General features: G+C 41.8%; 1 long non-coding RNA gene across 1 annotated transcript; it reads left to right on the forward strand.

The window, feature by feature from the left end:
• The first annotated feature begins 452 nt into the window (after nucleotides 1–452).
• Nucleotides 453–11,471, forward strand: LOC123477924 (uncharacterized). The gene is made up of 3 exons (XR_006652960.2): nucleotides 453–556; nucleotides 6,476–6,705; nucleotides 11,148–11,471. It is a non-coding gene; the product is annotated as an uncharacterized lncRNA (long non-coding RNA).
• Nucleotides 11,472–25,628: the final 14,157 nt, after the last annotated feature.

The following is a 25,628-nucleotide window of genomic DNA, read 5'->3' on the forward strand; positions in this document are numbered from 1 at the left end:
GAAGGCTCACATGCTTCCAATGGCTCACGCAAATGGCATCAATCACGGGAAGTAGATTGGGAGGGCCAAGGGTGCAGAGGGTCACTGGGCAAAGAGACACCCAGAGATCAAACTCCTTCCCAGGGGACAGGGAAACCAAGACCCAGTGCCATGGCCATAAAGCCCCATATTCACTCCCACCAGTTGAAGGAATGTACTAAAGACCATCCATCCAGTAGCTGAGGCTCTGGGTTCGTAGGGTCGGGTGAGGGTGAGGACTTGGGGGAGGCTTACCAGAGAGGAGAGCACCCACTAAACAAGTGCCCAGAAGGGCAGGGAGGGAGCAGAGCATGGTTCCAGTGAGCTGTCAGCTAAACCAGCCCAGCAGACAGGGCCAGCCAGATGGCCAGGCCCCTCCCTCTTGAAGATCTGTGGCCACTGGGTAGAGGGAGCATTTCCCCTAGAGCTGGGGAGGAAATGAGGCCAGTCACCTCTTAAGTGTGTGGTGAATCGCCCTGCCTGGGAAGCAGCTTTACCCTGCACTGGTTTTCTGTGTGAAAATCCTGCTGGGGTCCTGGTAAGTAAAATAGGTTTAATGACTTGTTAGGTACCTGTAAACAAGAGATGACTCTCTGGCTCCCCCAGGAGCCCATCAGGACTGCAACCATCCCAGAAACCGTGATTCTGGCAGGGTGCTGGAAAGGGGTTTTGGTCTATCTGAAGTTGGAAACCAGCTACAGGACACAGCCCCTGGGTAGCTGGGGGAGGGGGGGCGGGGAAGCAGATCAAGGCTCAAGAGATCTAAGTCCTCAGGGTTTTCAAAGTAAAAGAGTTCAGCCCTGAGGGAAGGTGGGGAGCTGCCCTGCCAGCCAACCAAGGGACCTGCATGCTTTTCATCCCGACAGACAGGATCTGAGACCCAGACAGCCAGATCAGCTCCTGAACTGATCAAAGCTGAGTCTGTGTTCCTTGCACCACTAATGACCTCGCTGGAACGTGAGGTAGAGCACACAACAGGGGGGCTTGGAATCAAATGGATCTGGGTTCTAATCACCGCTCTGCTTCTTGCTGGTTAGAAACCCCTGGCAAACTCTGATCTTCCATTTTCTCATCTGTGAGATTAAAATAAGGATTATAATGCCTACAAATGGTTGAAGGATGCCTTTTGCTTGGTACACTGCCTGCACTCCTAAGCGTTGGCTGTTTTTTTAGACTCCAGGGAAAGCCTCCAGCAAAGAGTGGAAGGTTTACAATGAGATGCGGTACAGGGTGGGACCGAGGGCGTGACAGAGACATCAGAAGCATTGTCAGGCCGTTGATTCATAACAGCTAAGGGTGAGAACCTGCTAGGCAGCTGGTATGACCTCATTCTGTTGAAATGAGACAAAGGAACCCTACGTGTTCCTGGGAACTGCCCCTTCTCTCTGAGATTCCTTTTCAAAACAATGACTCAGTTGGGGTTGGATGTGGTGGAGAGGAGGAAGCTGGGTACCTGGGAAAGAGAGCAGTAGAAGCAGCCAATGAGGGAGAATGAGCCTGAAGCAAAGCAGGCATTCGTGATGGGTTCCCATTTCATCGGGGTCTACTGATGTATCTGTTGTTGTTGCTAAGGCTGCAGGAACACAATTTAAAGTTAATGTTGGTGTTCTTGCTTCTAACAGACTTTCAGCTGTAGCACATTTTTTGTTTGCATTTGAATGCACTATATTCGTGGGAGTGTTTTTACTTTTATTCTTTCTAAATGTAATGAATCCTCTTGTAATATTTACTTAAAAGTTGACAAAGTGCATGGTAAGCAGAGCATGCATCCTGTGGACATTTAGAACATATGGTAAAAAGTAGCTCTAGGCAACAAAGGAAGCCAGTGGTGTTGTACCGTTGTTCAATCTCAACCTTTATAAACCTGCTAATAGAACTCAGTGTAATATCTGTGCACGTTGGGATCGGAGGGAGTCAGCCCAAGATAGATGGTGCCCATATGGACACACGCAAACTCCTTCCTCCTCTTCCTTCCCTTTCTGTCCTCCTTTGTCTCTGCTCCTGGAATTTTTGTTGACTTAATACTGAGCGGGGGTGTGGGTGGAGGAAGGGTGGACAGGAGAAGGCAGCAGATACAAGAAGGAAGGAACGGCTCTTGCTCTAGATGAGACCATGTCATGTCTCACTCGGGCTGGCAGACTTCTACACCCACGAAGGCTGTGTGGGTCTTGCATAGCCCAGGAGCGCTGATGTCACTCATCAGCTTCGTTGGCTCAGTGTCATCACCAGGGAGAGAGTCCGATGCTATCTTCCTCTCTAGAGATGGCGCAGCAGATTGGAGGGTGCAGTCAGATCAGAGTAGATAGCTGGCTCCTGACTCTGGTCACTGTTGCGACTCGGTAGCTCCGAGCTCCTTCCATGTGGCAGATGCCTCAGAAACATATCTCCTCATTCTCCATCCCGACCTGCCACACTGCTACATTTTTCCTCTGCTTTCTTTCTGCAGCCACTCCCATCCTCATTACCATCCCAGAATTCAGCTCTTGAAAACTATATCCAACAAAACAAATGTGTCATAGCAGATCAGCCTCACTTGGAAAGCAGTTCCATGACCACCTCTTTGTATATGAGCTCAGTCCTTTCGGATGGTACCCCCCCTTCACCAAAATAACACATCCAAGTATTTAGTAGACAAAATGAGTCTCTATCTAAGGAGAATTCTGCCACTTAGAAAATAAGGTTTTCTCCCTTTTGTTACCCACAACAATTAGTAAAATTATGAGGATTGGTTTGGGACACAGGGGCATAATAAGTTACGGTGGCCCAATTCAGTAGGAAAAGTGCCACCGAAAGATGGATTTTAATGAGACGTCAGGACTAGTGATGCTGATTTGGGAGTCTTTTCTATAAAGATAGTATTTGAAACATTTGACATGGATGCAATTTCCAGAGTTACAAGGAAGGTAAAGAACAAAGGTCCAAATACAGGAATCACTGAAAATCCACACTTTTTGGCAAAGGAAGGAAACTTTAAAAAAAAAACTTGAGGAAGAAAGAAGTTAGTCCTAGAGGTAAGAAGAGATTTGGGAGTTAAGAGAAGCCAGCGACTAAAAGGCACTAGGATTTAAAGGCACTCGGGGAAGTTAGGACTGATGAAAACCACTGTTATTAGTGATCAGAGGTGGTCAGAGGAGCAGATTGGAGCCCTCATTTGACAAGTATAGCAGTGGAGAGAACAAGGGAAGAGTTGGAGGGAACAGTGGAGTTGAGTCAAGTCTTTCATCCCAAGGTAACTGCAATCTGGTTATGTTTGGGAGAAATCTATGAAAACAAGGAAATTGAAGATGCTAGAGACTGAGAAACAAGGAAACATGAGGAATTAATTCTTGGGTACCAAGAGGGGAAATTTCTTCCTCTGAAACTGGAGAAAAAGAATAAAAGAATGGATACAGGACAGATGGTGTACAAGGCCAATAAACATATTGAAAGATGCTTAAGCTAGTCAATAATCAGTGAAATGTGAATATTTCAAAAAAAACCAAACACCATTTCACCCATCAGAAATTAAAGGAATCAATAATATCAGACACTGGTACACGTGGGGAAATACATCTTCTCATCCACAGCTACAATGTGAACTGCAACAGCCTTTGAAGAGGGCGATTTGGTCATGGTTATTAAAAATGCACGGAACATCTTGCTCAACAATGCCCTTCAAAGAAACAGTTCCAGAAAAAATACACATACAGGTAGGCAGAAATTTTGCCAGAATTTGTTATAGCATTATTTGTAAGTGGAAAATATAGAAAATATGTTAATATCCATCAGTAAAAGAATAAACAAATAAATATCCATAACATATAATACTATGCAAGAGTACTATTGACTGAAATAGAGCAATTTGTGGTGGCATAAAAATATTCCCAAGATATGCTGCTAAGCAAAACAAGCAAGCTGCCAAGTAATATGCACAAAGCATATGATTTGCATCAAAACACATATGCAAATATATACACGCACATTTGCACATTCATTTATTCAACCAGTAGTGATTGGGTACCTGCTATCCATTCCCATGTAGCTTATTTTAGTAAGAGATGCAAGCATATTTAGAGGAAAAGGACTGGGAAAATGGACACCATATTGATAATAATGGTTATTTCTGAGAAATAAAGGAGGAGAGTTAAGTAACAAGAGAGCCTTTGTTGGATTTGCAGGGTTTGTAATTTTTTTTTAGGTAGCCATAGTTATATAATGCATGTTGAGTACCATCAATTGAGCCTCGGTCTCACTCTCCTTCACTTATTTGAGAAGGAAACTAAGTGAATTATGGTCATTAGGCTCCAACTTCATCTTCCTTCCTTCCGCCCATAGTAAATGTCTACTGGGAACAGCATCAAAAAAAGGTGCAGAGTAGTTCAGACCAACAAGAGTCGGGATGCCCAGCAAAGGATGAAGAAGTAAAAGAGACAGAAGAAATGATCCAAGAGAGGAACAGAGACTATGTGGGTGGGAAACACTGATAGAGAAGATGTTGAAAAAGAACTGTCTTATCAGATAAAGGCATTCAGTGCTTGGCCCAAGTGATGTAAGATCTGGACCCGTGAGGGGTTAGCCTGAGCTCATAAATGAATCCCAGGAAGGGGGGACTAGAGAAGAGAACATGAACGGGTTACTGAATCACCTCAGGATGTGAAAATGGGTCAGCAGAGGATGCTGAGCTATAGATTTCAAGAGGGCTGTGGACATAAAAGACAAAGACTTCAAATAATGATGAGCAAAGGAAAGGTGGTAGAAATGGCCCTAAGGACAGCCTGTCCCACCCCCACCCACCACGGCCCCTCCTTGCGTGTTGGATTTGGAGAAATCTCAGTGGAAGCCAAGAGTGAGAGGAGTCTCTACGGAGGACTACATAGGGCAAGCGCGTGAAGCTAAAATAAAAACGCTGGGGAAAGAAGAAAGCAGGATGCACACTAACTGCATAATGTCACCAGCATTATGGGGATGACGCTGGGTGCTGCCAACGAGATGGCTGGGGTAGAAGGGTGGTGCCCTGGGCTCTGGGTGTGGTTAATTGGGATAATGGAAACATTGGGGCAGGTGGCAGAAAGGGGAGCCACTCAGGGGAAGTCAGAATGAGAACCAGGGTGTCTGGTTGCTATAGCTCCCAGATCAAGGTGCCTCAAAGTGGGAAAATGAAGTTCTAGAGGGGAGAGGCCAATGAACATGCACGCACACACGCACACACGCACACACGCACACATTCTCTGAGATGCACGCCCTGAGTTCCTGAGTTCCTGAATGTGAGGCTGACAGTGAATCATACCAACAGCAACAATTATTTGACCTGTCAGGTATGTTTATTCTTGACTGTGTTACTAAGAGCAGCGAGGATGTGAGGAAGCTTCACTTATAGCTTCATTTAAAATCTTGCTGGGCTCTGTTGAAAGTTGTGTGCTAGGTTAAAATTGAGTTCTCTCTTACTAAAGGAAGTTGAGGCAGAAGCAGTTTGGAAAGGTTTCAGGAAAGTCAACAGTTGCTCAAGAAAGCATCTCATGAGCCCTGGGTGGTGTGGCTCAGTGGACTGAGTGCCAGCTTGTGAACCGAAAGATTGCTGGTTTGATCACGGGTTCGATTCCCGGTGAGGGCACATGCCTGGGTTGTGGGGGACATGTGAGAGGCAGCAGATCCACATATCTCTTGTGCATCGATGTTTCTCTTCCTCTCTTTCTCTCTCCCTTCCTCTGTCTCTAAAATTACAAATAAAATCTTTTTTAAAAAATAAAGAAAGCGTCTCACAAAAATAAAACAATAAACTTCATATACAAAATTGAAGAAACCCTCCAAAGAACCTTAAAAACTAATGGACTAAAGAGATGCAAGGAATGTGTCCAGATGCAACCCGGTTGTCTTCATATGTGATTGCCATGAAAGTAAAACTGCATAACCCTGAGAGGCGGTTGGTATTCAGTCCCATTTAACAAATGAGGGCACTGAGGCTTGGAGAAGCTAAATCACTTGCCCAAGGTCACATAACACAGGCGACTTCTGGGTTCCATTGAATGTGGACCGACTCCAAAGCTCGTGTGTTTAATGTGCTGCACTCCATTACTTCTCGTCATAGAGCGAGAGCAGCGGGGATTCATTCACAGGGCTGCTGGGCAGAGCATGGCGTGCCCCGCTAAAATCTACCAGTGCGGCTTTCTCAGACACGGTGCCCAGCGTTGAGATGTGTAACAACTTTATCCTGACAAAGACCCTATGCTGCAGATGCTTTTATTGCCGCCTCTGTCCCACAGATAAGAAAGCACAGATGGGTGCGATAACTCAGGCCTGTGGTCACAGGATTAGTAAGTAGTTAGAGGAGCCGAGAGACCAACACAGGCAGTCTGGCTCCAAGGCTCTTCTTAATGTCGGCGCTGGGTCGTATCGGGGAAAATGGTTGGATAGAGAAACAGTAAAAAGCTAGGATCAGAGGCAAGAGATGACATTTTTTTTTAAATTTTCTTCTTCACAGGAGTGCTGAGCAGACAAAAGAACAACAACCCGGGGTTTCGGTTAGCATGTACATTTGCAGTCTTCAGAAATTCAAGCACGTGAAAGACAATGGGAATTTCAGAGAAACTGAGAATTTTGGGATTCCCAAAGGACTCTCAAAACTAAGGGCCTGTCAGCAAGGCTCAGTTTTGTCAGAAGAAAAGGTGGGAAGGAATCAGAGGAAAAGAGGACGAGAGGAAAAAATCCAAGGTAGGTTGAATCAAAGTATAATAATAATAATTACGATAATAAACATTTATTGAGTATTTATCACTACCAGCCACTGTCGCAGACAGCCCGCTCCCTGGGCTGGAATGGGCAGCAGCAGCGCTCCCAGAACACGTGAATGGAGGATGGGATTAAACAGCAACCATATCTCTTTACATGGAACTCATTTAAAAATCCAATTCAGTAAATAAAGGCTTATTCTCTGAATGATTCTAGATGCAATGCTTCTAGAAGTAAAACAAGATTCCAAGAGCATAGCCAGAGAAACAAACTGCGTGGAAAGCTGTTATAACAAAATAATAAAACAGGGAAAGCAAATACACACACACACACAGGAGTTGGGTCCTGCGTGGTTCATAAAAGCCACTATTCTAGGCTTAATAAAGCTGTAATTATGAATAAAAAAAATAAGAAGAAGCCACTATTATGGTATTTTCACTAAGAGCAGAGGCTTGTCTAGGTCAGATGAATTCCAGTATGTCGTCCTAATAAGGTCCCAGGAAAGTAAAGAATTAGAAGAGAAAGATTAAAGAAAGAAGCTGGCACAGGCCATCTGGTTTAGACTTCAAACATTTCAATCTAGTGAAAAACCAAGAGAGAAGTAATGGGAAGATATTGTCATGTGCATATGACATTATTTATATATGGTGCATATCTAGGATTTATGTGTTACATATGTAACATTATGAGAAAGTTACAATCTGCTGTAGAGAACAAGAAAGGAAAGAAGAGGGTAAAGAAACTAAGTGCAGAGGCATGTAGCTTGTGAGACATTGGCAGTATTCATAAGGTGTGCTAAATACAGATAAATAAGTTAGTAATCTCTGAGACACACACAACTAGATAAAACACAGCCTGAATGTGCCAAGCATAGATAGGAATGGATGGGGAAAAGGGAAAGGAAGGAAGAGAGGAAGGGAGGAAGGAAGGAAGGAAGTTGTTCTGAGTCCTGGTCAGATGCAGATTCTGCAACTGCCCTGAACTACCTACACCCAGGCTTTTATAGGAAAGAGAAATAAATTATCTCATCAAAAACCACAATGCAGCTTTTTATCAGCTCTAGACTGCCTCACTCTAGGCTTCTTTTAGGTAAATGAAAAAAAAAACAACAATACCGTTTTTTTGTGTTTGCTCTAGACACTGATTATTGAACATCTCTTACCAGCAGAAGAATGCATAACCTAATGGATGGGAGCTCAAAAAGGACATCCGTGCTGTAGACACGTGGTCTGGCCCGTCCAATTCATAAGGCGGCACATGGGAGGTGGCACATGGGAGACACCAGAGTTGATTTCAGGGCACAGATGGAGGGAACAAAGCAGGATGCAGGGACTGTGTGAGTGGGTCTGGCAACACTTATTCCTAATCAAATGCATTTTAGACCTGAATGTGATGTAAAACAATGGCTTCATTTCACTGACTAGGGTGTACTCCAGGACAGAAAGAGCAGAGGGGAAAGGAAGAAAAGAGAAGGAAGAAAAAAGTCTCTTAATGTAAAATGCTTCATGCAGCCAATATTTCACCCCAAAGATCCTAAATGTTCAGAAAAGGCCAAGGCAGAGGCACAGCTGGACAATTATTCTACCCGTTCAACCCAAGTTCTCTTGATCCTATATTTCTGGACCTAACTCTCCATTATTTGTATCTTCACCTTCCTGTACCCCAGATCATCCCTTTAAATATTCACTATGCATATTATGCTAGTTCTTTTCTCCTTACCCTTTTTAAAACTCTGTCCGCTCCTGCCTGCCAACTGGTCATCAAAATCCCCAAGTGCTCTTGAGTGAACCAGAAACATGTCCTCTGTGTACTCAGGTCATATTCATATAAACACTCGGTGGTAGTGGGGATGAGCAGAAAATCTCTTAGCCATGGGGATGGGGTACAGGGAGGAGATGACAGCAGTCTTGCATAGAAATTGCTCACATACAAATGCTCAGATAAATCTGTAATCAAAAGAAAATCTGGATGCTCGGCCAAGGGGAAGTGAATCCCCCAAGGCCATCGCTTTGTTGGTCTCTTTGATCTTCGTCAGTAATGGGTCCTTCCTACCACCTGCCCCAAGCTATCTGCATGATTACTTGCTTTCCCTGGTCCTGGCTAGGGCTTGGCTTTCGAATACCCTTGCATTCAAGAGACCTGGGTTAGAAAGAGAGACAACAATAATACTTAACACAATAATATTATATATATACCACTTCTGTCATTTAAATATATATTAATATTCATAATGACCTGGAGAGACAGCCAGTTTGTTCTCCCATCTTTGAAATAATTTATTATTTTTAAAACAAACTTTACTCCTATTTTAGTTTGTCATAGGCACATATGAGGTACATATTTAATCTTTACAAGACTTCAACAACAAGACCATATGTTACAGTTGAGGAAACAAGGTAGCCAGTGAGTAAGTGCTACTGACACAAGTAAATTGATGAAGATTTTTAAAATGATAATGCCCACTGCTGATGGACTTATAAGACAGTATGCTATTTCCAGAGGGCAATTCGCTAGGCATATGTAAAGTCCTAAAAAAGAAAATACCCTTTGAGTCCGCAATTGCACTTCAAGGAATTTGATCTAAGAAAGTCATCAAACATTTAACATCCCAGGTACACGAATGTGCATTGCAAATTTGTTTGTAATTGTCAAAAACAATAGTGACCTCAGACAAGAAGAAGCTAAGGGAGTTCATCGCCACAAAGCCAGCATTACAAGAAACGTTAAAGGGAGTTCTTTTTATTTATTTATTTAATCTTCATTGTATTTTTTCCGTTGCCATTTAGTCCCCTTATACTCCCTGCTCCCCAGCAATTACCACACTGTTGTCCATGTCCATGAGTCTAAAGGGAGTTCTTTAAGAAGAAAGAAAAAGATCAAACATATGAATAGTAAAATGGCAATAATTACACATCTATCAAGGTAGTTTAAATGTAAATGGATTAAATGCTCCAATCACAAGGAATAGGGTAGCTGAATGGGTAAGAAAACATGACCCACATATATGCTGTCTACAAGAGACTCACTTCAGACTGAAAGACACACACAAGCTGAAAGCAAAGAGATGGAAAAAGATATATCATGAAAATGGAAATTTAAAATAAAAGCTGAGGTATAATACTTATCCCAGACAAAATAGGCTTTAAAACGATGGCTGTAACAAGACGCAAAGAAGGACCTAGCAATTGTACTTCTGCGTGTTTATCTGAAGAAAACACTAATTTGAGAAGACACATGCCTCCATATGTTCATTGCGGCATTACTCACGATAGCGGAGACACGGAAGCAAACTCAGTGTCCGTCAGTAGATGAGTGGTGATGGTGATAATAGATGAATAGATGAATAGATAAAGAAGTGGTGCATATTAGACAGGAATGTACTCAGCCGTAACAAAATGAACTCTTGCCACCTGCTCCAGCATGGACGGACCTAGAGGGTATTGTGCTGAGTGAAATGAGTCAGACAGAGAAAGAAAAATACTGTATGATTTCACTTACATGTGAGATCTTAGAAACAAATGAACAAACAAAACAGAAACAAACTCATAAACACAGAGAACATTTTGATGGATGTCAGAAGGGAATGGGGTTGGGAGTGTGGGTGAGAAGGGGAAGGGTTTAGGAAGTACAGATCAGATCGGTGGTCACAAAATAGCCATGTGGATGCAAAGTGCAGCATAGGGGATATAATTAATAACATTGTAGCAACTAAGAACGGTGTCAGATGGGTACTAGATTTACCAGGGTGATCACTTTGGAAGTTACATAAAAGTCTAATCACTATGTTGTACATCTGAAACTAATATACTGTATGTTAATGGTAACTGAACAATAAAAAATTATTTTAAAGAAATAGTGAAACAAGCTACATGTTCAATCAGAAGGTTAGTTGATGAGTTATGGTACACTACAAAATGGAATATTTTGCACATTTTAAAACTGGTTTTAGATTATTTAAAAATACAGAAAATAGCTACTTGGCAAGGAAAATAATTTATTACTAAGTGAAAAATGTATCACATTTAGTTCAAGATGATGGATTGACGAAATTCATTTACCTCCCCTCACTCCAAAAAGAAGCAGCACTCTATTGGGATATGAATATTGGGAAAGAAGCACAAAAGAGAGGAAATTAATATGATTGCTAAATACCGGAAGGAAAACATTATCCACACAAGAGTGTACACATTTCTGACAGATCAAAGATGCCTACGGCCCAAGTGCAATATAAATCAGAGCGGAGAGGGACACAGCTCAGCATGGATCAGGGCACAGCACCAGGGGAGGCAGCTCTATTTTGCAGAGTACCTCAGGTCCAAAGCGATGTGGTAGGACTATGAGAAAGAACTTCACACAAGACACTCGGTGGAAGAACTGTATGTTTGGTGGCTGCCGAGGCAGAGCCTCCTTTATGACCTCCACAGGTACAAATACGTTTGAGGAAAAAGCCTGCAACATGAAGCTGGAGAAACACCTTTCAAAGGAATGAAACTGCTCACTGAACAGGGGCAAGGGCTCTCAGAGAAAACGTCACCAGGCTGCTTATCTCGGAGGAGAGCCTGCTGGTCCACACACCACGCACCACACCCACCAACAGAGCCCAAGTAGGTCCTCCCGCAGGGAAGGGGCCACTTCTATCCGATGAGATGGTAGTCCGCTACAGGTAACAATCCACACTTTCCATTTATAAACATGACTGGATGACAGAGTTATCAGCAGACATTTTTTTGCTGTTATTGTTGTGTTTTAAGAAAACAGCTGTGGGGTGGGAGTGGTGGGGAAAATAAGCAAAATGAGGTAATGGATGTTTAACTAGACTTACTGTGATGTTCATTTTGTAATATATACAAATATTGAATCATTATATTGTATACCCGAAACTAATATAATGTGTTAATTATACCTCAATAAAAAAAATTTTAAAAAGAGGCAGCACTTACTTTAAATAGTTTGTGGGGATTTCTTGATATGACATATATGCCAGTTGATAATACTAATAAATGTCTAATAAAGATATGTTGTTTAAAAAAAAAAAGAAATCAGCTGTGGCAAAGACAGTGCCACGGATTTATCAAACCGTTTCATTATCCTCTAGGGAGTACGAGGCAATGTCCTTTCCCAGTTTCCGTGCATCGGGGTGCGGCCAGATGACTGCTAGTTCTGAAGGGCGGAGTGCGAGCAGACACACACACGCCTCTCCCAAGCTTGGCCCAACACCAAGTCTTCAACATGTGATTCCCCTCTTTCTCACCTTTTGTGACACCAACAGGAAGCTGCATCTCTCCTGGGAGAGAGCTGCCCACGTGAGTTTCCTGGCCAGAAAGCTGTGCACTGGCCTTTATGTAAACAGAAAACCAAAGAAAACAGCTTCTATTGGGTAAAGCCGCTAAGAATTACAGGGTTGTTTATTATATAACAGGTATCATTAATTACTCCTACTAAGTCTCTTTTTTTCCTCCTCGGATAAGTTTGAGTATATATTTTATTCATTGATCTAGAGAAGGATAAAGTGAAAACAAATTTCAAAAACAAATAATAAGAGAAAGTTCATGGAAGTTAAAAATGTTCACTTAAATGAAAATTTCAGAAGAGCCCAAATAGATCCCAAACACACACACACACACCCAGATGGAAAACGTGAGGGGAAAGGGAAGCACTAATGGGTAGATATTTTTGACATATTTTTATAAAGTGGCCACTGTACCAGCTTAAGTGAAATTTGCATAGTGCTGAGGGGCAGGCTCTGCCTAGAACCCAGAGCATTCTCTGGGATGCCCCTGAGCATTCCTCTGCCCACAATTCCAACATAATGAAAACAACAGCTACCCAGGGAAGCCAGGACCCCACAGAGGCAGATGCTCTGGGAATGAAGGTATCCTGCTCAGGTGTGAGCAGAGGGAAAGCGGAATGACACAAGGAAGAAGTGTAACTGCAGAACCAGCTCCAAACGGTCCTGTTTAAAGAGAGCCTGAGTGGCTTTTCAGGGACTACAGACAAAAACTGCAGGTCATGCAGCCAAAGCAGGGGCAGGGGAGATAACTTTGACCTCTAGCTGCAGCGGAACCAAAGGACCAGGACATAACCGGAACTTGAACGCAGGAACCCTTTCAGAAGCCAAGGGTCTGGTTGTCCTAGAAGATGCAGTATTGATGCACCTTTACGATAAACGGCCAAGTTCCAAGGTCCTCTAATTAAAACGTGCCCCACCAGCACTTTGAATACCTGTTCCCCAGCCCCTTAAAAACCTTTAACCTAGTCCAGGGAGCAAGAAGGGTCTGAGGCACCATTAAGTCTCCCATTTCTCAGTTGGCAATTTCTTGATCAATAAACCCTTCCTTATTCCAAACGAATGTTTTGAGTTTTGGCCTTTCAAAGCACCAGGCACACGAATTTGGGGTCTGGTAACCAAAGGTCACATGACTATTAATTTAGACCTCATTACCAGCTACAGAAGCAAATACTGAGGCAGCCATGTTTTGTATTATTTAATGCTTTTTCTTCCCTCCCCTGAAACATCCCCATAATGGGAGGAGCCCCGGAATAGGGGCTTAAGTTTTAGGTTTCAGGTAGGTCCCACTCAAACCACTGATCAGTAACTACTTTCTCTGGTCCTTTGATTCCCACATCCATGTGAACATTCTCTGTGTTCTCCATACACCAGCAGAGTGTATTAGCAACATTCGCAGCTGTAACAAGCACACTCTAGGCTTCATAATGGCACATGGTAGAAGTTTATTGCTTGTTCATGTAAAGTCCCTAACTGGGTGCTTCTGGTTGATGGGAATCACCTCTCCGGGCAATAATTTAGAGACTGAGGAGTTATTGTTGTTTTTCTCATCTGCTTTCTTAAAAATGAAAGCTTCCAGGATCCTTCTACTGATCTCTATCAAGTCAGTAAACAGAAAAGAGAATGTAGATAAAGATTCTTGGCCGGGGAAATGACACAGTTATCTCAAACTGCAAACCCTGGGAGAAGCCAGTCCCAGGAAGCCCTCTGGCTACTCCCCCTCCAGTTTCACTGTGTCTTTTCTGTTTCATCACACACACCCCCCAGCCCATCTCAGATTCCATGCGGAATTCTCCTGGTGGCCCTCCAGGCAAAGTTATGAGGTGACTTTTATCTCTTAGGGAAAAAGAAGAGAGGTAGCTCTGGTCGATGTGACTCAGGTGGTTGGAACATCATCCTGCAGACCGAAGGATCGCAGGTTCAGTTCCCAGTCAGGGCACATACACAGGTTGCAGTTTCGATCCCCAGTCAGGGTATATGTGCACGAAGGCAACGACATCGATGTTTCTCTCCCTCTCTCTCTCTCTCTCTCTGCCCCTTCCACTCTTTCTAAAAGCAATCAAAAATGTCCTCAGGTGAGGGGGGGGGGAGAGTAGACGTACTAACAGATTATGACCATTACCTAAAGAAAGGTAACTCAGTCAGTGCATCTTTTCTTTACAGACACAAGTCGGCCTGTACTGGGGTCGTATCTACTGATACCTTCTTTAGGAATCTTGTTAGCTTACACTCTTGTTTCATTAGTAGATTAGAAAGAAAGTTATCCATTAATATCTAAAATAAAACAAAATAATAGTTACTGGATTTTTCCAGAAGACTCCTGGGAAGCAAACATAAGGGTCCCCCCACCAGGGAAAGTAACATTTATGACCAAGATACACCCTCTCTTTTCAGAAGCCTGGGAGATCCAGTCCCAAGACCATCACCAATGCCTCTAATGTCATTACCCCCCTCCCCACCAGAGTCCCTGATGACGATGACACAGGAGACATGAAGTAGTGTAGCTGACAGCTGCCTCTCCTATGGCCAGTATGATTTATTGGGAAGAAACAAAGTGTGATCCCAGTTTGAAGATCAGCCACCATTATGAACGACACAGTAGCTATAAGGACCGGCAAGTTCATGACCAACAGACTACCTCAGTGGAAGCCAATGGTCAATGACGCCCTTCACCCTGGGAAGGCAACAGTACCAAAGACAGAAGTGCAGGAAAAAACTAGCCAAAATGTGGAAGACCACACCGACGTCACCTTTGCGTTTAGATTTAGAACCTGTGTTGATGATGGCCATACAGCTGGCTCTGACATGATTTCTGACCCCTGGGATGACATAGAGAAAAACGGACCCAAACATAGGCCTGCAAGACGTGGTCTGTATGAGAAGAAGGAGGCCTCAAGGAAACAGAAAAAGAAACGTAAGAACAGGGTGAAGAAAGTCAGGGGGACCGTGAAGGCCAATGCTGATGCAGCCAAAAGTCAGCGGGAGGTGGGACAGCAGAAGTAGATTTCTCAGCGATTTTATCTGTGGTGATTGTGCAGCTTTTTCATGAGGGTTAATAGACAAAGAACTTTCAAAAACAAAAATGAAAAAAGAAAGTGTGATCCCCTTTGAATGTTGCCCCCCTCTGGTATCCTGAAATTACCATCTAATTGCTATTTAAAAAATAGATAAACAGAAAGGTCATGAGCTCCTTCTTTCTCTCTGCTGTGTAGATTCCACTGCGTAAATGTACCATAGTTTTTGGATCCACTCATTTGCTGATGGGCACTTAGGTTGCTTCCAGTACTTGGCTATTGTAAATTGTGCTGCTATGAACATTGGGGTGCATAGGTTCCTTTGAATTGGTGTTTCAGGGTTCTTAGGGTATAATCCCAGCAGCGGAATTTCTGGAAAAAAAATAGATAAACACAAACCCCTATACTGCTCAGTCCTGTCTTATGTAAAGCAATTCAATCCCGCTCTAGCCCCCATACCCAAAACAACAACTACAGATAATTGTCAAAAAAAAAGGAGGGAGGGATGAGGGAATAGTCAACCTGCCTAAACACTGGATTTGGAAGACAGCTTGGGAGCATTTTCAAGTTTAGCTTAGGGACATATTTCCTCCAAACAGGACAAAACAACGTTCCCCAAGGAGAATTTTCAAGCCAGATGCTAAGAGGAAAAAACCAAAAACATTTCCTATCATATTATACTATTTCTATATTCTACTGCTTGAATGCTGTCTCTCTGCCAACCACTGTCTTAGCAGCTTTTTTTTTTTTTTTAATTATTCAGTAGCATTTAGCAGATGGAAAAACCCTGGATCATAGGAAAAAGCACCCACCACAATTATACACAAATGTGTCAGGGTCCCAACAAAAACAGACTCAAAGGCCTTAATTATTTATTAACAAAGACATAAACTTGTTTCCATTTGGAAAAATAGACTAAGTACCATAACTGGTGAATAAATTCCTTACAAAGTAGATTAAGCAAGAGTCGACACCTAATAAAATAACTTCAATATAATTAATGTAACTACAGAAAACCCCTATTTTAAATAGCATTAAATCCACCATCTTCACCACACTATCACAACTACTAAAAAGAGGGTGTTTGGAAGAATCGCTTTAGAAAAATGCATACAGAATAAAATTTTGTCATTTTCCTTCCAGGTATTCTGAATCTAAAGCATTCACCAAAGAAGCTATCCTAAAATCTTAAATTTCCTACACAAATGAGAAAACAAAAATAAAAATAGGATTAAATCTCTCTCTTTTGGTGAATGAGAGAGAGAGAGAGAGAGAGAGAGAGAGAGAGAGAGAGATTTAATCCTATTTTTAGGATTAAAATAAATCCTAAATTGGATTTAGGATTCATCCACCCACCCACCATTTGAACTATTAGCAATTGCATGGAAAATTATTGCAAATTATTATATATAAAAGTCCATAATACTAACCCACTCTGCTAGTTTATTTGAAGCCCATTGCAAGGTAGGTAGATTCTCATAGGCAACTTTGTTCACTTACCAGGATTACTAGTCTTCAGAATGAATTACCTGGAACAAAAATGTGTCCCCGTGCCCCTTCCTAATTCCTACCAAATTCAAATTAAAGAAAATGAGAGCGCTTGGAGACCACCGGAAATAATCGTCTCTTCTGCAATCTGTAATTTGATCATGGATAATTACATGATGTGACAATAGAATAATTAGACTTGTTTCTCTGTCTGTGTTTGTGTGTGGCCCAGTCATGCCACATTTGCTAAATTATATTTTTAAACGACCTATTAAAATTAGTTAACTTGGTAAATGCCATGGCTAGGAATGATTTAGATAATTGCAGTGTTGGTGGAACTCAAAATTCTGTTTTAGTTCCTTTCTTAATACAGAAAAAATAATTCGATAACAACTCCTATGCCAAATTATATCAGTGGGCTACGAGCTATTGGAAGGCACGTGAACGAGCCTGACGTGGAAGTCATTACGGAGTACACAGTCCCGGGGAAGAGTGAGATGTTCCTCAAAAACCACACAAATAATTACATACTTACAAAGCAGCATGATATGATGAAAGAGAAAACACAATGAGGGAGTGTGACATGGTCTCAGAAGGGTTCCCTGAAACAGCAATGTGTGAGCTGAGATTTTTTTTTCCATTTTGGTGAACTATACCTAACAATATTTATCATTTTAACTGATTAAAGTAGTATTAGGTACGTTCTAAATGCTGTGAATCACTACCTATACCAACAATATTTTCATCTTTCCCAACAAAAACTCGGTTTCTAATAAAGAATAACTCTCCTTCCCCTTCAGCCCCTGGAAGCCTCTATTCTATTTTCTCTCTTTATGAATTTGTCTGTTCGAGGTACGTCATAAAAGTGAAATACTACATTATTTGTCCTACATCTGGCTTAATTTCACTAAGCATAATGTTTTCAAGGTCCAGCCGTGATATAGTGTGTATCAAAATGTTACTCCCCTTTCTGGGTGAATAATAGTCCATTATGTGTATACAGCACACTTTGTTTATCTATTCATCTATCCATGGACACCGGGGCTATTCCCACCTTTTGGCTGTCGTGAATAACGCTGCTATGAACACTAGCATGCAAATATCTGTTCGGTTCCATGCTTTCAATTCTTTTGGATATAGACCTAGGAGTGAGATTGCTGGGCTTTGTGGTAACCCAATAGTTAACTATTTAGAAAATTATCAAACTGTTTTCCACAGCTGCTTCCATTTTGCATTCCCACCAGCAACACAAGAGAATTCCAATTTCTCCGCATCCTCACCAATACTTGTCATTTTCCATTTTTAAAATTATACCCATCCTAGTAAGTGGGAAATGGTATCTCCTCATGGTTTAGATTTTCATGTCCCTAATGACAAATGATGTTGAGCATATTTTCATGTGCTTATTGGTCATTTATACATCCTCTTTGGAGAAATGTCCATTCAAATCCTTTGCCCATTTTGGAATTGGGTAGTTTGATTTCCATTGTCGAGTTTTAGGAGTTTTAAAAAAATATATATATTCTGCATATTAACCACTTATCAGATATATAATTTGCAAATAATTTCTCCCATTCTGTGAGTTGGCTTTTTGGTTTCTTGATAATCTCCTTTGATGTACAAAAGTTCTTAATTTTGATTAAGTCCTATTTTTTCTTTTAGTGCCACTTCTGGTGGCATGTCCATGAAATCATCGCCAAATCCAATGTCATGAAGATTTTCCCCAATGGTTTTTTCTAGGAGTTTATAGTTTTACTCATAAGGTTAGGTCTTTGACCCATTTTGAGTTAAGTTTTGTTTATAGTGTCAGCTAGCCATCCAACTTCAGTCTTTTGCACGTATATAACCAGTTCTTCCAGGACCATTTGTTGAAGACTGTCCTTTCCTCATTTAGTGGTCTCGGCACACTGGTCAAAATCAATTGACCATGCCCTGGCCACTGTGGCTCAGTTGCTTGGAGCACCATCCCTTAAACTGAAAGGTCACTGGTTCGATTCCTCGTCAGGGCCCATGCCCAGGTTGCGGGTTCAGTCCCAGATCGGTCCCAGGTTAGGGTGGTCAGGGTCGGGGGGTGTATAGGAAAGGAAACTGATTGATGTTTCTCTTTCATGTCAGTGTTTCTCTCCCTCCCTTTCCCTGTCTTTAAAATCAATAAGCATGTCTTCAGGTGAGGATAAAAAAATCAACTGACTATATGAATAAGGGTTTATTTCTGGGCTGTGAGATGAGATTTAAAGAATGAACAGGAGTTAAATAGATGACAAAAGAGAAAAGTCCCTCTAAGTAGAAAGATGAGTTTGAGCCACAGTAAGCGTTGACTTTCTTCTCAAGGAATGTAGCATTAATATCTCATTCTTCTATTTCTCTTCCACACACTGCATTAAATCAATCTGGCATTTCAAATCTCTTTTGGGGGAGGCCCTGGCTGGGTAGCTCAGTTGGTTAGGGTATTCTCCTGATACACCAAGGTTGTGGGTTTGAGTCCCAGTCAGGGCACATACAAGAATCAAGCAATGAATGCACAAATGGGTGAAGCATCAAATTGATCTCTCTCTCTCTCTCTCTCTCTCTCTCTCTCTCTCTCTCTCAAAATCAATACATTAAAAAAATGTTTTAACCTCTTTTGGGTGAGATTCTGAGTTACTACTTTACTCTGGAGTCTCCAACAGAGTAACACGGGGTGGCACCAAATCCACTCTCCTTATTATCTTTCAGCCAATGCCATAAATACAACACTTTTTTTCTTCTGGTATCCAACAGGTAATGGTGATTCAGAAAAGCACAATTAACACAGCTGAACCTTAATTCTCATGAGTGGCACAGAACAAAATTACAAGGAGGAAGAACTTAATTACCTAACAATTAGTGAAGTCCACCTCGCCCATAGTAAAATTAGTAATTATAACATTCTAGAGAGCAGTGTTAGGAAAGCTCCTTCTAGGAAATTAAAGGGTTTGTGGGAGGAAAGAAAGGGGGAGTTGTTGTTTTCAGAAGTGATTTTAGGAGAATAAACATGGGAAATTTCTGTAATTGATACTAGTTTAATTTAACACCTTACATGTCAAAGGTCTCTGCTTCATTAATCTCCTTTGAAGGGAACAAATGAGTGAATGTGACCCCATTATTCTATTTTCCAATGTAAAAATAAACACTTCCCTGTTTTCATTTAAAGTGATTAAAGTCTTTAAGCCTATATTTTTGTTGAACTTAAATGCTACCATACCATGATTTTTTAAAATCATCTCCCACTTCACACTGCATCCCCTTGGATTTATAATAAATAAAAAGTGAGCTCATTTCTTAGTTTTATGTGTATTCATGATTGCTGCTTTAGCTACACAAAGGCTCAGATGAAGCTTTTAAATTATTGATTGTAAGGGCCTAATCAATTTTGTAGACATGTCAATAACATCTTCCCATTTCTCCTTGGGCTGTGACGGTGCAGGCAGAGAGGGGGGTGGAAGAGGAGAGCTCGGACATGGGGAGGATGGCCATTTTCTCCTTCCAATTACACATGCATGTGTGCGTGTGCGTGTGTTTAAACTCCATGTGTAAATATTTCAAAATGACTTATTTAACTTTAACAGTATTACTTTGTACGGTCACTAACAGTCCCATTTTTATTTAAGAAATGAAAGGATCAAATGGCCCCTTCAATACTGTGTCGTTGATATAAACATCTCTAGAAATGCAAAAGACAACAGTTTACTTAAGTATATTATAAAATTTGAGCCTTTTTGTTACTTTCTACATGAAGAAATTTCACATTTATTCCACTGGCTTACCTTAGAAATTGGTCTAGAATATTATGCTTATTAAGATATTGTACTTGGTTTGAGAGCTTTCAGTCAAGATGGCGGCATAGGCAGACCTGGCTCGCCTCTTCGCATGCACAATCGCATCAAAATTACAACTAAAATATAGAACAACTATCACCCAGGAGCATCAGAAATTAAGTCAAATGGAAGTCTGACAACTACAGAATTGAAGAAACCACATCCATCCAGACTGGTAGGAGGAGCACAGATGTGAAATGGGCTGGCCCCAAACCCACATGGATAAAAATTCGGGAGGGATATCTCCAGAGCAAGGAATCCCAGACCCACACCAGGTCCCCCAGCCCAGGATTCCAATGCTAGGAAGATAAGACCCCACAACTTCTGAGGGGAAAACCAGAGGGGATTGAGTCGGTGGAGGAGGCTGCTGGAGCCCCAAGCAGTTCCTCTGAAAGAACCCACACGTGGACTCACCTACTGAGATTCGCTCCCTCTGAGCTCCAACACCAGGGTGGCAGCTTGAAGGGCACCAGTGGAATACAGGGAGAGACTGAGTGTCTGACATTGGGGTGAGCAAAGGCCATTGTCCCTTTACTGAGCCCTCCCCCAACAGAGCCGTTAGGCTGGTGCCATCTCTGAGACTCCATCAACCTGGCTGACACTGTGTGATCCACCATGGAGATCCACAGAGGCTCTACCCGACTCAATTTACGGGCCCACCCAAGCTGCCTTTCAATAAGAATGGCTTGTCTTGGCTCCTAAATCCTATCAAACAAGCAACAGCTGGCCTCACTGAGCCCTAACAGCAGCCAGATTAGATTCACAGTTTGGCTTCATCTGGGAATCTCTAAGCCCAGCACAACCGGCAGCCACCTCAGGTTGCTTAACAGCTCAGGCAGGGTGTCCCAGGCAAAACACAGGTGGGGGCTGACCTTGGCCTGTACCACCTGGGAAACCCCAGGGCCAATGCTCCCAATGGGCAGCTACAGACCATGTTGGAGCACCACCACCCTGCCACTGCACAGCTGATCCTCCATGGAGGGTGGAGGTTGGTGCTCAGTGGTCACAGCTAGTCCTTGCAGCTGACTGGCCTGGGTAAATCCCTCCCATTGATCTTCCAACAGCAAACAAGGCTCAACAATAAGAGGATGGAGTATTTAGCCCACATGAAGGGCACACCTCAAGTATACAGCTTGGGTGATAGGGGAGGCTGTGCCACTGGGCCCTACAGGACACCTACTACATTAGGCCACACTAATAAGACATGGAGTCAAAGCAGCTCTACCTAAACATAGAAACAAACACAGGGAGGCTGCCAAAACAAAGAGACAAAGAAACATGGCCCAAATTAAAGAACAGATTAAAACTCCAGAAAAAGAGCTAAATGAAATGGAGATAAGCAATCTATCAGATGCAGAGTTCAAAACACTGGTTATAAGGATGCTCAAGGAACTTAGTGAGGACCTCAGCAGCATAAAAAAGACCCAGTCAGAAATGAAGGATACACTAATTTAAATAAAGAATAATTTACAGGTAAACAACAGTCGAGTAGATGAAGCCGAGAATCAAATCAATAATTTGGAACATAAGGAAGCAAAACACAACCAATCAGAACAACAAGAAGAAAAAAGAATCCAAAAAAATGAGGCAAGTATAAACAGCTTCTGGGACAACTTTAAGAGGTCCAACATTCGCCTCATAGGGGTGCCAGAAGGAAAAGAGAAAGAGCAAGAAACTGGAAATCCATCTGAAAACAGCGAAAGAAAACTTCCTAATTTGGTGAAGGAAATAGACATGTAAGTCTAGGAAGCACAGAGATTCCTAATTATGATGGATGCAAAGAGGCCCACTCCAAGACACATCATTATTAAAAGGCCAAAGGTTAAAGATAAAGAGAGACTTAAAAGCAGCAAGAGAAAAGCAGTTAGTTACCAGAAGGTTGCCAGATGGGAGGGGGGAGGCGGGGACTGGGTGAAGAGGTGAGGGAATTAAAAAGTACAAATAAGTAGTTACAGAACAGCCATGGGGATGTGAAGTACTGTATAGGAAATGGAGCAGCCAAAGAACTTATACACATGACCCATGGACATGAACAATGGTGAAGGGATTGCCTGAGGGAGTAGAGGGTGCTGGGTGGAGGGGGGCAAAGGTGGGGATAAGGACAACTATAATATCATAATCAATAAAATAGAATTAAAAATCAAAATTGAAATTTTCCATTAAAAATAAATAAATAAAACGTGAAAAAAAAGACATTGTACTTGGTTTGAAATCTGTCACTTTAATTATGCCTTCCACATTTTAATGCTTCCTTGTTATCTTTTATTATTTTCCCTTTGGATGAACTATATCCTTTTGCTTTTATCTTTTATCTATGACTTGTAAGGTTAACACCCTACTTTAAAGATAATCTTACATGATTATCTCAACACATTAAAATTCTTTTTACCCAGTTATTCCAGTGATAACTACTGACTTCCTTTGATAGAAGTCAAAGAAGCTAACCCTGCTGACATCCCCATTTTTGCCACTTCCCTTTTAAATTTTGTACTTACTAATCTGAAGTTTAATTAATATCTCCTTTAAAACTAAGATTTTCTTTTCTACATTTATATGGAGCCTTTCACTTTTGTTCCCATAATTATCCTCAATTACTTAATTTTCCTCTTTTTATTGCTTAGTGATTTGCAGGTTTCTATTTTTTATTTTATTTATCCTACAATTTTAGATAGTTTTGGTGATTATAACCACTTTTCCTCAATCACAACTTCCCTAATGAAGGATGCAATTGCTTATTCATTTCCTAATTGTTCAGAGTACATTTGCAATGTGTCTTACTGGAAAACAGACTTGAGTGGTAAATGTTCTCAGAATTTGCAGATCTGAGAATGACCTTATCTTGCCTTTGGAAAAAAAAATAAGCCCTTGGCTGGGGATATAATATTTGATTCTATATCCAGTAGGGAAGGATGAAGCTACGGTTAACAAAAAATCACAACTATAGGCATTTTTCTCATGTAACAAGACATGTAGGTGGTTGCCAGCTTTGGCTCAGCAGCCAATATGGCCATCACTCTGTGGTAGACGGGATGATGATCCCCAAAGTTACCACATCCTAATCCTTGGAGTCTGTTGTGTTAGTTGGCATGGTAAAGGGGAATTAAGCTCACAGAAGAATTAAGGTTGCTAATGAACTGACCTTGAGAGGGAGAGATCACTCTGTATTGGGCCCAACATAATCACAAGAGTCCTTATAAGTGGAAGGGGGAGGTGGAAGAGTCAGCTTGAGGCCTTGGCCCAACACTTGAATATAGAGAAGGCTGTGAGTTAAGGGGAGCAGCGACCTCTAGAGGTCGCCCTAGAAAAGAAAGGGAAACAGTCCCCCGGAGCCTCCAGAAGGAAAAGCAGTCCCGCTCACACCTTGATTTTTTTTCTTTTCCAGCCCAGCTAGACCCATCTCAGACTTCTGACCCCCAGAACTGTGAGGTCGTACATTTGTGTTGTTTCAGCCACTCCGTTTTCTGTGGCATTGGTAAGAAACCAGTACAATATCGCAGGGACGACTACAAAGCAAGACAAAGGAGAGAGGACCACATCGGCCAAATCGGAGTCCTTTTTATCCGAAACCCAGAGGTGCCCTCAGCAGAATTCTGTTTCCTTCTGGTGAAGCAGAATTAGGTCTGGTCTCCACCCCTAACTGGGAGAAAGGCTAGTAAGGGCAATTATTTGGCTTCTCAGTCTCAATATTTTGGGTAGCCAAGGACAAGTGTTGAGAACTCTCCAGAAGCTGACCAATAGGGTTCTATCCTTTTCTCCTGAAAACCCAAAATTATTCATTAATCAGTGCCCCAGAGAAGAGATATGGATGCATTTTAATTTGTATGTGTGTATGTATAACTTGTGTGTATTTGTAAACTTACAAAGTACTGATGGAAAACCTTTACTAGAATATAGCTTAGCATTGATTTCTGCTTATCAGTTTTGCTTAGAAGAAGGCAAAATATCCAAGTTTTCAGTCTCATGACTTTTATAAAGTTACTTTAACTATTTAATAAATATTTATTGGGTACTTAATATGTGCCAGATGCTAAAATACATTTTTTAAAACTTTATATATATTGTATTTTTGCCTTTTGTGTATTCGATGTCTTCTCATTCCGGAATTATCATTTTAAGGTTGAAATTGCCTATTGTATTTGCAGGCCTTTTACCTTCTCTGTTATTTAGAAATGATCTATTCATGTCTCACATCTTGACTGTCTTCCCAGGTTCCTGTTAGATTTCACTGGTTTATTTTTCCCAGAGTTTTGTCATTTTTTTTTTCTTTCTGCATGACAGAGGTTTTATTATGGCTATTGTGCTTTTCTTTCTTTTATTTTTTCCCACTGCCTTTTATTCCAACCTTTAAAAATAGTTTCTGTCTCTGCTTTTAACTCTCTAAGAATTTAAGTGGAACTTCTTAACCCCCTTACATCCTGATTCCATTTCCATGTTGCCACCGATTTTCAAAAGGTCCCGAATTTTACAGTTGCTGTGGCTTACTCATTCTTGATAGCGATTTATTCCCTTTGATACTGGTGCTTAAAGGTCTGATGGGATAGATTCTAGAATCCTGTATGAATGGAGGGAGGGAGGGAGGGAGAGAGAGAGAGAGAGAGAATGACTCTAAGACAAGGGAGCGTCCAGCAGCTGGAGAACAAGGAAATTGCTCCAGCCACATCTGGACTGAGAGGCAGATCTTGGAGCAGGCAGGCAGGTCACCCTCCTGTTTAGGGGAATGTGGATGTTTTCAAAGAACACCATCTGGGACCAGAGCTGGAGGGCACAATGGCAGTTGACCGAAGAGCAGACAGGGGACCACCTGCTCCAGGATTGGTATGATAACATCTCCTGTCTGGATCTGAAGGCAGCAGACAGCATAGACAAGCGAAGAAGCAGAGTGGAGAGGAGCCCTTACCAGCCCTGTCCTGCCAAAATCCTTATCTAGGATGTTTTCAACTCTTACTGTTTATATGAGTAACTGCATAGGGTTTGTTATTTTTCTTTTGAGTTGGTGTCAGTTATTTTAGTGAGAGAAGGCTTCTAGCATGTCTATGCATTCTACTAACCACCTAGGAATCATCTTTGAACATTAACAAAATGTATTACAGATGATGGGCTGGGTGGAGGGGCGGATACCAGCAAAGATGCCCTATGAAAAGCAGTCATCTTTGTGGACTGCAGGAAAAGATGTAGATAATTGTGATCAGCCACAGGCTGGCAGTTGCCTGTCTAACGTTCTTTCTCTCCTCTCCCTAACCGAACTTTAATTGTACTCGGCACTGCATGCAGTTCCCAGTC

Source organism: Desmodus rotundus, chromosome 6 (assembly GCF_022682495.2).
Source record: "Desmodus rotundus isolate HL8 chromosome 6, HLdesRot8A.1, whole genome shotgun sequence".
Classification (NCBI taxonomy): Eukaryota; Metazoa; Chordata; class Mammalia; order Chiroptera; family Phyllostomidae; genus Desmodus; species Desmodus rotundus.